The sequence below is a fragment of the Leiobunum rupestre genome, chromosome 9 (genome assembly GCF_980474605.1).
Source record: "Leiobunum rupestre chromosome 9, qqLeiRupe1.1.hap1, whole genome shotgun sequence".
In the NCBI taxonomy this organism is placed as follows: Eukaryota; Metazoa; Arthropoda; class Arachnida; order Opiliones; family Sclerosomatidae; genus Leiobunum; species Leiobunum rupestre.
Window position 1 is genome coordinate 2651764 of NC_143392.1, and position 13934 is coordinate 2665697.

Below are 13934 nucleotides of genomic sequence, written 5' to 3' on the forward strand. Positions count from 1 at the left end.
TTTTCTATTTTTTATTATACTTTTATAAAATTTCTAACAATAGGACCCGACACGCTGCCACCACCCTCCACGCCTTCGGACCCACCAACACCCGAGAACTCCCCAACGCCCTCGAACTCTCCCACGATTCCCTATCGGGAGATTTTGATCAACCCGTCATTGTCGGCGGAAATGCGAGTACTGGACTTGAGGAAAGGTAATTCGTTAAATATATTTTAATACGTATGAAATTATAATATGAATTTTTTCTAGCGCCGGGGATCAAAATCATCGTGGAAGGGGGTAATATATTCAACATGTTTTATTATATTAGCAACTAATTTATGTAATTTTAGGTGGCGCCCTTAAAATTTTAATTTAAATAAACTGTTTATATTTATTTTTGTCTCTTTCTTAATATACACGTTAGTTGTATTATATAAACCATTTTCATACAGATTGGTTAAAACGTACCATTCCTACTTGTTAATCGACGCTTACAATTTCTAACGGTCTTCAGAACACATGTTAAATTCGCGCCAAAACTTTAACAACCATATAGCTACCAGGTCATGAACCCTAACGGTTAATTATAAAGGTACAAACTTAAGCCATATATTAATATTCATGTCAAACATAAGTGTACATTAATAAACCTAAAGAGTTTAACCACTTGTTGATTTTTATACACGCGACGCTTACACTTTCCCGCCAAAAATTAATATTCAAACATATAATATAACTATTTGATGATCCTAAACACATGTTACTATCTAACAGGTCAATGACCCATAACGGTAATCCACCTAGTTAAACAATACCACGCTCATTAATATGCACCCTTTTTAAAACACTTGCTTACCTACTCTAGTTGATTGACAGGTCAACTAATTAACACCTGTTAATCTCATTAATTATTCAGGTCACGCGCGCGTGACACGCGCCCGAGGGGGGCGGAATCGCGATTCCCCGCTTCATTCCCCCCCGTCACGCAGCTGGGGACGCGTGGGGGAAAGCACGCTGCGCCCCCCTCGCGTATCCAGGAATAGGGCACATAACTACTCGCGCTAGCTGGGTTGGTGGTTGGTGGGAAAGGATGGTTAGGACCGTCAAAACACCGCTTCGCAAGGTCCTGGGACGAACCTGTCTATCGTATCAAGAATTAGAGACCGTGGTTGCCGAAACGGAGGCGATTACGAACTCCCGCACAATCACTTATGTTCACAGCGAAGTGAAAGATCCTATGCCATTAACGCCGGCTCATTTCTTAATCGGTGATCGGTTGACCGCCTTGCCACCTCAGCGTCCAAAAGAAGGCCAACTACCGAAATCTCAACAGGAATTTGAAAAGAGAATAAAATATCGCGAATTCTTAATGGACCGAATATGGGGTCGATTTAAAAACGAATATTTAAAGGAGCTACGATCCGCTTATCACGCGCCACTTATAAACTACGAATTGAGTATGAAAAAGGATGACGTAGTGCTAGTTCATGGAGAGAAAACGCCTAGGGGCTTGTGGAAACTCGGCAGAATAACACAATCCTTTGTGAACCGCGTGGATGACCGAATCCGTTTCATAATTAGAAAATCCTTCCAGCCTAAATTAGGTTAGTTCAAAATCTGACGGTGTATTTTCTGAACTATCTCTTAATGATCATTTGGTATTCGACAATATTTTGATCTTTTTATGGCTATTACAACAACCGATAAACGTTATTTAACCAATCGAAGTAAAGGGCGAATAGAGGTTTCGAATAAAATGAAGGGAGTGGGGATCTTCCGAGAGCGTTAATCCCTTTAGTTACGGTCCTAGCTTGGCCGCTTGTTTGGAAATGCGGTTTCTGTCCCCCTTCTGGGGTTTTTCCACGATGACGAGGCGCCACGGAAAGCCCTCGCCCCGTATGAAAAAGATGGGCTTTTGGAGTAAGGCAGAGTTTTTGTTGGACCGGACCCGAGTGGTCACTATTATTAGCAATTTGATGTAAATAAAAGTTAGTTTGTTTCATTCTTAAGCCAGTCGTTTTCATTTTTCCCGAACATTAAACGCTATTAAGATCCTCGAGTTTTTCAGTCGGCTCGAGTGTATCGAAGATTAGCTCTCCCAAACAAATTTATATCCCACCCCACCCGTCCAAAGTGGAGTATTCAAAATTCCACAGACGCACCCCGCTAAAATCCTAAAAATATAAAATAGATAGGTTACTTTTCTCCCTTTTTCGTGAGCGACAATAGAATGATCCGAATGACCTCTCGCTTGACGCTTGCCTCCGACTTGAGTAACTTTTTTAAGTTTTAGTTTTATAATTGCCGTTGTTTCTACTTTCGGGCTCTCTCAGTCTCAGCTAAGGAGTGTGGAGTTACAACGTTTGGAAATAACTTGTGAATTTATAAAACCACTTATTTAAACAATTACAATGCCAAAGCTATAGACCTCTATTTTAAAATCACCTATCTTTACTGTAGTCTTAGTCGATAAATCAAAATAACGGTAAAAAATGCCGCCAATCAGTTTTGTAAAATATTTTCGGCGGCGTAATCGTCGGCCATTTTCGGTATGGAGATACAGGCCGGAAGGCAGGCAAGGTTGCCAGATTTCGATAGACCGAAAACGGCCAACTCTCTCAAATGTTTTCGTTTTCAAAATGAAAATTTTGCGGCGTAGCTATCGACTAAGACTATTACTAATAGTCCCTAGGCTCAGAGGCTGGCTTGCACAAGATACACTATCTAATCTTAACCAGTAAAATTGGGGTATTTTTTAATTTTTCTTTTCTTAATAAATACCAAGAATTTTCCATCCCCGACCCCGAATTGTTTTTCGCGGGATCAGACCCACCCCGACTCCGACCCCGTACGAACACTAGTTCACAATTACTTTAACACTTTCAGTCTTAAACACGCACTGTTCATACACTTAAGTCCATTCACTCACGTTCCTAACGCGAAACACAATTTATATCTTTTCTTGGCCGAAGACCGAACATACTAATCAAAACCGCAAAGTTACCTCATAACTTTTGACCGACACCAGCACCCCGTCCTGTAGTAGTTCGTCTGACAGCCAAGAACTAAGAAAGACAAAATCTTCTACATTGACGACAACGGCCTTATATACGTTTATTTTGTGTTTTTTTTACCCGTCGAGATTTGACTAAAGTTCAAAAAATTGAAGAGATTATATTTTTTACCCGGTTTGATTGATAGTTCTCCACACGGTGGCGCTATATTATTACTTTGATAAAGTTTCCGTGGGAGTTTTGAATAGTTATCCTTTTTCTAAGCGATATTAGAAGGTAACAATGAACTACTTTTGGTGTTTTAACGAAATTTTGTTAAGAATTATACAAAAATTTAAAACAAAACAAAAAACCGTACCAAAGAATAAACAAACAAAGTTCAATAAACAATATATACAGATATTCTATTAATCCGTTTAGTTAAAAAACCCGCCTTATCATAATTGTTCCTTTACTTTAATATTTTCCCTTAGGAAGTCAATGGCTCGGCGGTGAACTATCCGAATTGTTACAATGCGACACGAGTTCAATTCCTGATCACGATCAAATTTTACATTAAAATACTAAAATATTTAATTCAATATAAGATTAATATAATCTATAAATATTTAATTAAATATTAGATTAATATAATCTATAAATATTTAATTAAATATAAGATTAATATAATTTATAAATATATTATATATATAAGATTAATTTAATTTATAAATATTTAAAATGATGTAGAATAAATTATAGTACCTAACGTTATAACTTTGTAAAGGACATTCGCCAAAGCTGTTTTTTAGAAAAACACCGTAAATAAGCAAGCGTTGGTGGCTGAGTGGTTAGAGTACATCTCTTGAACGAGGAAGACCCGGTTTCGATTCCCGGCCCTCGCCAAAAAATCGCAAATTGATACTAAGACGAATACCGAGTACAACTGGTGGAAACCCGGCCATTGGACGTTGAGATGTTGCATAACACTCAGCACTCAGTTCGTCCCAAAGCCATTTAGAAAAAGTTGGAGAGAAAACGCCCATACAAACACAACAGTCTCAGCATCCACAACCATCATAACACAAACACAACCAACTCAACATTCACAACTTACACATAAACATTACAATAACGAAATATCCAATCAAACTGAATTAAAACTGTCGCGACAATCCAAACCGAACCCAACCACAAATCAATCTGTTAACGCTCACCGTCACACGGCGGTTTTGCCAACCCTTCGAGAAACTGCGAACGCAGAAATTTCGAGTAACTGCGTACGCAATGATTACCCTTTGCCCCGAAAATGCGTTCGCAGGACAGACAGACAGACACGGTGATTGTATAACCCCTCCTAGGGGACTTTGTACCCTCGGAGAGGTAAAAACTAAAGTTGTGCCTATATATCATAGGAAAAATCTCAGCTCCACCAATGAAAAAGAGGCTATAGCTAAATATGTGTAATTTCATTTCGTGCAAGAGGAGGAATATATTATATTGGATAGTTACAAATGGTTTTAGAAACAATAAGTTTGAATATATGTGAGATTTGGTTTCGGCTAACACTCATATGATTTCCAAAAAAAAATTATCAAAGATTTATTCCTGCTTACAACAAGGTTCAAAGTGGTTACTCTTTGCAAAAGGTTTTCTTTTCAGGCTTTTCTAATTTGACATATGAATTTGTTATTATTTTTGTATTGTATACCATTGTACAAGTAGTAATTTTATAAAATTATGTATAATATCTGTTACATATTCTGTACACATTATTCCATAAACGAAAAGTTGTAAAATAAAGCCTGAATGTGATAGTCTTAACATGAGTCATTATGGAAAATTTATTGGAAGGTTTTCGCAATTGTTATTATAAGATAAACAATTCAAATAAAATCTAAAACTCTTTAGCCAATTTTGTAAAGGAAATGTTTTAAGGCTTTAATATAAATCGTAGGAATTGTTTTCTTCTACTTTCGGTTACAATAGTTAGTTGCAAATTAAACAATGAGCTGAAGAGTAAACAGGCCGAAGTTATTTCAAAATCTTAAGTTTTTAACGAAAACCATGGAAATGAGTGCATTTTAGAGTAAATCAAATCCAAATAGAACTATAAAATGTGCATACCGTTTTCTTTTTTAGGGAAAATAAGTGGAATAGGTTAACACGAAGATATTGATAAAGTCATTGATTACTTTTGGGATGAAAAAGGTGTAATATTTCATGGGGCGAATTTCATGGCATATATTTACTTAAAATATTAAAAAAAGAATTCAAAATTGTCTAATTCATGGAGGATCTCACGAATATGAAATCAAATTTTATCATGTGATTTTGAATAAACATTTGCCTATGAATACCATTTGTAAGTACATCGATAAACGATAGAACAGTTAGAAGACAATAAATGACTTTTCTCTGAGCTAAAACTAATCAAACTTCTTATGCAGGGTAAATAATTTTAACCTGAATAACGACTTAGTAGACCCATTTAAATTAAACAGCATTTACACTTTCCTCTTCCTTTATTTTTTAATTTAAGAATTAATGTTAAACTTGTAATTAAATTAATTTATATTTTTTTGTTGTTTTTCGACTGTGGAATGGAAACCCCGATCAAAAGAAGAAACTTGTTCGACCACAGTAAATGTCAGTTAAAGGAACACTCAAGTACCGGAAATGTGAAATCTGTGAGTGTGTTGATTTTGAATCCTGTTTTTAAATGCTGGTTATTTGAAATTTCCATTGCAACATTCGTAATTTTAGTGAAATTAAATGATACTTTTAATAAACGGTAGTAAATTTTCGAAACATTATTCATCGTTTTAAACATTATCTGAAATATTTTTTATATGTAGTTTAAATTTAAATACACTTTTTTTTAATATTTTAACAAAAGAACTTGGCTTTCTTCTCTAATACACACACTAAGTTTAATCTGAAGTAGATTTTTGTAATTTCGATATTTTTCGATAATAAATTTCCGAAATCCAACGTTAAAAAGTTTAAGGTTTGCAGTTTGCTTGATCTCTACACAAAATAAATGAATTGAGCTATTTATTCCTCTGATTATCGTTTAGGTTTGATTTTAGAAAAACGGTTTGAAATATATTTGGTTAATAAATAATTGCCGTGATTCAGATCTTATGATAACGGTTCTAGCGATTTTTGGAAATAAATCACAGTAAATATAGAAATATTGGAGGAACCATAGATTAAAGAGTAATGGGTCGATATGTTTGGAATTACACATATCTCATACAAAATTGTAGAAGAAACCCCAATATTTTGACATGTAATGGCTACCCCAAATGGTTTTGCCCTGTCAGTTAATGTAAGCCTTCAAGTAGAATGTGAAGTTTAGGCAGTTGCAGATCCAGGGATTTTTTGAGTTAGGCAAAATGGTATTCTCATATTCAGGCGCTTAGGAGCCACACTTAAAAAGATACTGGCGTAATAATTTAAGATAATTATGAAGAGATTAATGACTCATGAGAAAGTCCTCCAAGGAACGCAATTTTAAAAAATGTATTATACTTTGCCTAACAGAGAACGTAACAATCCATCATAGATTGTATTTTTCCAAAACATTTCGAAGAATCTACCATCTTTTGCTATTTATACTAACTAACGCCTATGGTTTTCGAGAAAATATAAAACATACATGCAAATTAATTTATTATTGGAGTTTTCAAGCCGATTTGATGACTTTTTTTAATCTATAGATTTTGGGGAATAAATATAATTTTCTTGAACAAATTTAGCGTTATTTTGATGCTATCGGTTGTAAATTGAAAATAAATCTCAGATCAAAACAACAACTTCAGTAGAAAGTTTGAAAGTTTACCCAATATAAGAAAATATATAATAGTATCTTTTAAATACCATTGATTACTTAAAAACACCAATTACACAATGTGTTGCCTTAGCATTTATAGAGTAAACATTCAGCTTCATTAGCAATGACCAAGAAACATTTAATATTTTAAATGTATTCCAATATTTTCAAATAAATGATAAATAAAGATATGGAACACAACCGTGCGCGCGATAGGTTATAGGGGCGCCAAAATTGGTCCATTTGGTCTAGACGCGATCAACGAAAAAATATGTGCTTCCGAGTCCCGACGCTGAGAAACACCACCGCGAATCAAGGGCACCGTACCGTAACCCTATCTTCTCCGTATGGTGAAAAGCAGGCGATTTTCTACTGCTGCCAAAGGCATTTTTTAAAACTTTAAATAGCAGACATCACGCCCGAACGATACAGAGACGGAACCATTGAGTTGGGAATATTAATCTAGAAGTCCAATCAGGACTTCAGATTTCTTTATTTCACGAAACAAGTCTGGGAAAATAGGAGAGTGAAGTCTGCTCTAAAATGAGGAGTAAATTTAATTATCCTACCCGTGGTCAGGTGGTAAACGTTTAATTGGATTCATTAGTATGTTACCTTACCTGACCTTATTTATCCTTATTTCAGTTAAAAAATTAAATACCTTACTTTTTATACTTTCGAAATAATATTAGAGAGCTCTCAGAAGCCCAAACGTTTTTCTATTCGTCATTGGTCCTTCGTCAGTCATTAACCAAAAATATGGTAAAATAGGGATCCAGTCCAAGGGGGGATTAATCGTGGAAACGTTTTGTCGCTCTGTCGGGAAAAGGTGAGGGCCTCTACGCGCAGCCGCGAATGACGCATTTGGATTAAGGTCTTCTCGATTGCTCATAGATAAAGTCGTCTTAAAAAATTCTTAACTATGTCTGTCTTTTTTTAACCTGATTCTTTTCTTAAAGTAAGGGAAATGCTGTAATTTCTTGGGACCATCCATATTGCCTTTATTATATTTAAATATTTTTAAACTTAAGTGAAGTATATGAATTGGTCATCTAAAAAAGATAAAAACGTTCATTCATTTTTTTTAAATATTATTAATAAAATATGCAATTATTGCATATTCAGAGCTAGGTTTAAAATAATCTAAGCCTAGATGAAATTATTATCAGTAGCAAAAACGGTTACATATTTCAACTTCAAAGTTATACATTTTAAAAATAACTATTATAAACATCACTTTATTAACCTAGCCAATATTTATTTCATTTTATTTATCAAAAGTCGAAAATATCTCACTAGATTTGTCAATGTAATATAACTTGTTCGTTTCACAAATTTTTAGTTTTATCCTTACAATGAGATAAATTCTGTCCGAAAATGTATACTTAGGCCATTTTTATAAATACTTATTACCATTCCGTATGCTTTTTTTCTTTAATACTGTATTGTATCTATGCGTTGGGTAATTAGGCAAATTGATTCCTTACTTTGTAAGCTTTTTCATTTTTTCCCCTCGTTTCCTTTCTTGAGATTCTGTATTGGTTTTTATATTTAAAATTTTTATCGTATTATAGTTCTAATTTTTATATAAGTGAAAATTATTTCTCTTGGATATTGAGGAAATGATTCTTAAAGTTTATCGATTACATTTTTAACAAAACCCTTTTCTTTACTAATTGAAATAGCTTTAGAATTTGTAGCTTCTCTATGATGGTGGAGAAACATTTTCTTAAAGTCATTTACAAAATTTAAAAATGTATTAGACGGAATTACAAATCCCCCATACCTTAATTGGGAAACCCATGATGGAATATTATACGAATGTTCAGTTAGTGAGTTGGAAGAACATTTCAAATTAATATTAGGGTATTTTCCCACAATTTTTTCTGCAACCCAACCAGCTAAATATTTCATTCCACCTTCTTCTTGTGGCGATAAAACAGCATCGGGATTTTCCTTAGTACGATTGTTTGATTGGGGTGATAAAGGGAGAATTTCAATATTCTCCAAAAAATCCTCGTCATTTAAAACCACATCAGATTGCTTGAGAACATTCGTAACAAAGTACTCATCGCACGATTGTGATAGAGTGTTAACATTGAACTTAAGTATTCCCGGATTTTTTCCTAGGATAATCATTATAATCCTATAAAACGCATTTATAGGAGTAGGATGATCGTCCAATCCTTCTCGCGTTCTTAATTGTGAGAAGACATTATCCAGGCAATCTTGATTTAATTTGTGACACAGAATATACTGAACTCTATATTTGCTTTTCAAGTCGTAAAAAAGACTTAATAGATTTGTTAGATATAATTCTACCCTTTTTGAAAAACTTGCTTTGGCCCCTCCTTTTTCCCATCACAACACATAGCATTCATATTATAAGACATTTTATATAATATTTCATTTTGGGTATTCAAATGAATGCCATATCCGCATTTGGTTTCTAAAGTTTCATACTTTGCGTAACTATTAAAAACGTCAAACCAACTATTTATTCTATAAATGATGCTGTTTCATCGCAGACCCCCATTCTTGTAACAGCTGTAGCCACATTATGCGACAAAAGTTCAGCCGCTAACCTCACATTTTGTCTTTGTGTTTTAACACAGTTAAAATGGAGGCAAGTAATGATCGAATGAAGTCTTTTCTATTTTGAAAGAATACCGAAGCCATTTTGCAAAATGGCGCATGTCCGAGAAGTTCCGTAATTAATCGTCAACTATTCTGAAATTTTCTACGTTTCTTTTTCTGGCCAAGTAAATTAGTCCTATTTCTATTGAAAGAAATACACCGTTTTTCCAAATAACGCACATCAATGGTGCGATTAATTCCGTATTGTTATTGTTATTAAAAAAATTATAGGAAACTTCATATAAAATGGGTAAATTTTAATACATTTCGGCAAGATCAAATAATATTGGGTAAGTTCTTTAATCATTGGATTAAGTGCAATAATTTTGGTTGAATTCATCATTTAGGATTAATTTGGGTTATTTGAAATATTATAAGGTTAGATCAATTGGCATTGTAGACATTGATATAACTTGGGAGAAATTCAAATGATATTGAGTAAATTTAAATACTTTTAGGCAAATTCAAACAATTTTGTTTATATTCGATCAATTTTGAGTAAATTACAATAATATTTGGTTAATTGTAATAGTATTTAACCAATCACTTAAAGTTTGATCCCGCGAGAGTAACTTTAAATGAGTATAGAAATAATAGAATTTGATATGGACATAAATGAAAGTAAGTTGATAATTGGAGTCCTCTTGTACGTAGGGTTGTCAAAACGTTTTCCCAAAACCAACCATCTTCGTAAATGGTGGCTTAAAATCGATCACAGTGCCATAACATGGTTGCTATTAATCCGGATAATACTGGGTACCGCAGCTAGTATTATTAGATAATATATATAATATAAGTGTAATATAATGAAAATATGTACGACTACTTTTTGATTTATAATAAATGAAACAACATAAAAACGGTTTTATTGAGCACAATTTGAAAAGGGCAAATTGAAAACATACTATAGTTACCTAGGCCATCTTCAGAGTAACATTGAGTTACTGACGTGAGTTAATATATTGAATACATTTATGTATTGATAAAGTTAACGTTCAGAATCAATACAAAATACTAAAAATGCATTTAATAATCGTTATAAAAACCATAAAATCATAAATTGTTTCTACGTTGTGCACATTTCAAAAACCGGCTATTAAAACCGTTAGATCGGTTACACGAAATCGAATCAGTTGCGGCAAAAGTGAAACAAGCCTATTTTACCTAGTAGAATAGAGTTTTCTTGTCGCTAAGTCCAGAGGAAAACCAGGAATATGGGATCATCGGTTTGAAAATCAGTGCAAAAAGTTGGTTATGTAGCAACGAGTGCAATATAATGATGTTATTTCTTGATGTGATTTCATCCACAGAGTTTTCAGCTGCAGAGTCAAGTGTGGCAGTGAAATATATTTCTTTTGCAAAATATTTCAATTGACGGTAAAACGTTGTACCTAGGGGCTGGGAAATTGACGTAGTTTTCTCAGGTATTATTTTCAATTGACATTATGGGTATCCATTAATACCAAATCGTTTCTCATATATTAAAGATTTCTGCCCTGGCCAAGAGTCCACAATCAAAAGCAAGTCTTCGTTAATGTTTTTTCTTACTATATTGTCCAGAAAATATTCCACGTGGGAAGTTGTTAATTTACCTGACACGCTACATCAGTGTCACATTTGGTGCTACAAACAATCCTTCTTATAATACAGGACCCAATCGAACAGAGCGTTCCAGAAGACATAGATATACGTTATATATACATTTCCAGCCATATTGATTAGGAATTGTACGATGTACGAATGGGTCATTAGATTTGTCGGAGATCTATAATACCCTAATGTTAGTTTCTCTCCCTTGTGGGACACTGTGCATCCTGCTGTTAGCTCATATAAAAATTGGGTTTGATCCATATTGTGAACAAATCCTGGGTTGTATTTTGGTGAAATTTGCTTTATTGAATTTTGGAACTGTGGCAGATTCAGAAATAGCATCGATGTCTCTTATATTGGTGACTTTTCGGCTTGATATACCATGCCCTTTTTTTAAATTTAACACCCAGTGCGCCATTGCTCTAAAATTAATATTAGAATTTTTAAAGATGCGAGAGGTTTGAATAGCTCACTGTTGTAAATGTATATCTCGTATACATTTATATTCCGATCTTGCTTTCTGGAATCTATCAAGAGTTAACTTGTCGATGAAGGCATATTTTTCGTATTTTGTTCATCCAAAAGTCACTTGATCTTTCCATCTCTTTATGTAATGTCTGAGTTTAAGTTCTTTGCAGTCTTCTTTTTGCAGGGTTTTAAGGCTCGAATTCGGGTGGTCGGCAGTCACTTTCAAAATCTGATCATTTCTTTCTATTGGGCAATTATTAGGATATTTCGTATTTAACTTAAATGCCCTGATCGTTAAGTAATGTGGATTGGCTATTCCAAGAGCTGTGACTACTATTTGACGTTTGGCAACATACAGGCAAAGAAATTAGATGACATTTTGTAACGTCATATTGAAAAAGCGACTTATAAAACGAATATAATTATCGCTAAGATAGAATTTTTAAGGGAGAAGAGCCACTCTGGTTTGATCGAATCAGTTTAGCTTCCAATTCTGACCTCTCCCGCCTTCGGATTTTTCAATTTTGTCGCTGCTTAGTGGTTTGTTTACTAAAATTGAAGGGGTCTTAAATAAATCACGTTAATGGGTTATACTTCGTTTAAGAGTCACTTAGCAAATAACAAGAATGGAAAGTAACCTATTTAATTATATATTTTTTATCAATAATAATTCAGCTACATGACGTCAAAACTATTGATTTATATGTGAAAGGGAACACATTATCTCGAATTTTTAAAAGGACTATAATCTAGATCATTGCAAGACGTTCTTTGTGTAAGACCCTAGAAATTATGTGTAAACCAACCACTTAGCAGCGCCAAAGGTTTTAAAATTCAAAGGTGGTAGCGGCCAACGTCAAAAGCTTAACCACCCCGGTAAAATCCGGGGTGTTTGACCGATGTCCAAGGATTTCTTACAAAGACTAAACGTCTTCTTTACAAGTATACTTGATATAAACGAGACAATTTGCAATTTGACTTGAAGAATAGAAACTAAGCTTATTGATAATTTAATTATTCCTATAAAAATTTGCTTTCTAAAAATATAGCTTACTTCAAATAATATCACTTGTAAGTTACTTAAAATTAAGATTAAATTTATTTGCAGTACCCCACAGTGGCAATTATTTTGAACATAAGAATTTTCTGTGAGTTAACTTTTTCCGTTTGTCGGATTTCAGTCAAATTGTGCGCTTTTAGGCGATTTTATCGTCAGAACATTCACACAAGTTTTGTATGCAATTAATGTCTTATTAAGAAAAAAAATATTGAAAAATATGGAAATACTAAATTCTCGGGTGAGGTCAAAATTTAATCAACCTTTCTGAAGATTATCGTTCTGTAGCATGATTTCTTATGAAAATAATAATTTAATCTTTTCCATGATGATTAAAAGAGTCTATTGGCCTTTCGGCTAAGATTCAGTCATTACTACAATAATAATGATAAATAAATAATAACCTAACTTCACCTAACCTAAGCTAACCTGCCCTAATCTGACCTATCCTAACCAAACCTGACCTAACATAAACTTAACCCAACCCAAACCTTAACTTTAACCTAAATTAACCTAACCCTAACCTTATTAAACCTTAACCAAACCTAAAATAAACTTAACCTAAACCATACCTAAGCCTAACCTTAACCAAACCTAACCTTAAATCTAGGAAAACCTTATTATTTGAGCAGAACCAGTAAACTAAAAAATTCGCCTGGAATCGTACCTGGTGACATCGTATTTCACTTACATCGTAACTAGTAGAGCCAATTGGGCTATAAATTGAAATTGTTTTCAAGCAAACTCTTTAGCTTGCAATTCAAATGAGGCAATATACAAAATACCACGAAAAAAACTTAAGTGTCGATTATCTGGCGTTTGATCATTTGGGCTTTTACCATATCGAATAACACTTATTTTCCATGTAAAAATTGATTGGGAACATAATTCGTAGGAAACATGTTATGGCACTTTGTTCGATTTTGAGCTGCCGTTTTCCAAGATGACTGGTTTGAGATAATGTAGATGACCACGAAAGGTAAAAGAGGGCCCCAATTATCGACTTTCTTTCATATAAATCCAGGTCAAATCCTATTATTCCTATACTCATTCAAAGTTACTCTCCCGGGATCAAACTTTAAGTGATTGGTTAAATATTATTTTCATTTAAATTATAATATTTTTTTATAGTAAAAATATATAATTACATAAACCAATATAAAAATAATATTACTTTAAAATGGTAAAAGTGTTTGATATTGGACTTATGTCCATATTTATTTTATTGTACGGCCAACTCAACTCTATCTTTCAAATTAACATAAATCGTGTACGAGCAAAAAAACTTTGATCTGAGTAATTTTATATAGTTTAAATCTGCGGATAGATCGGGACTCATGAAATGACAATTGCAAAGTTTTTTTCA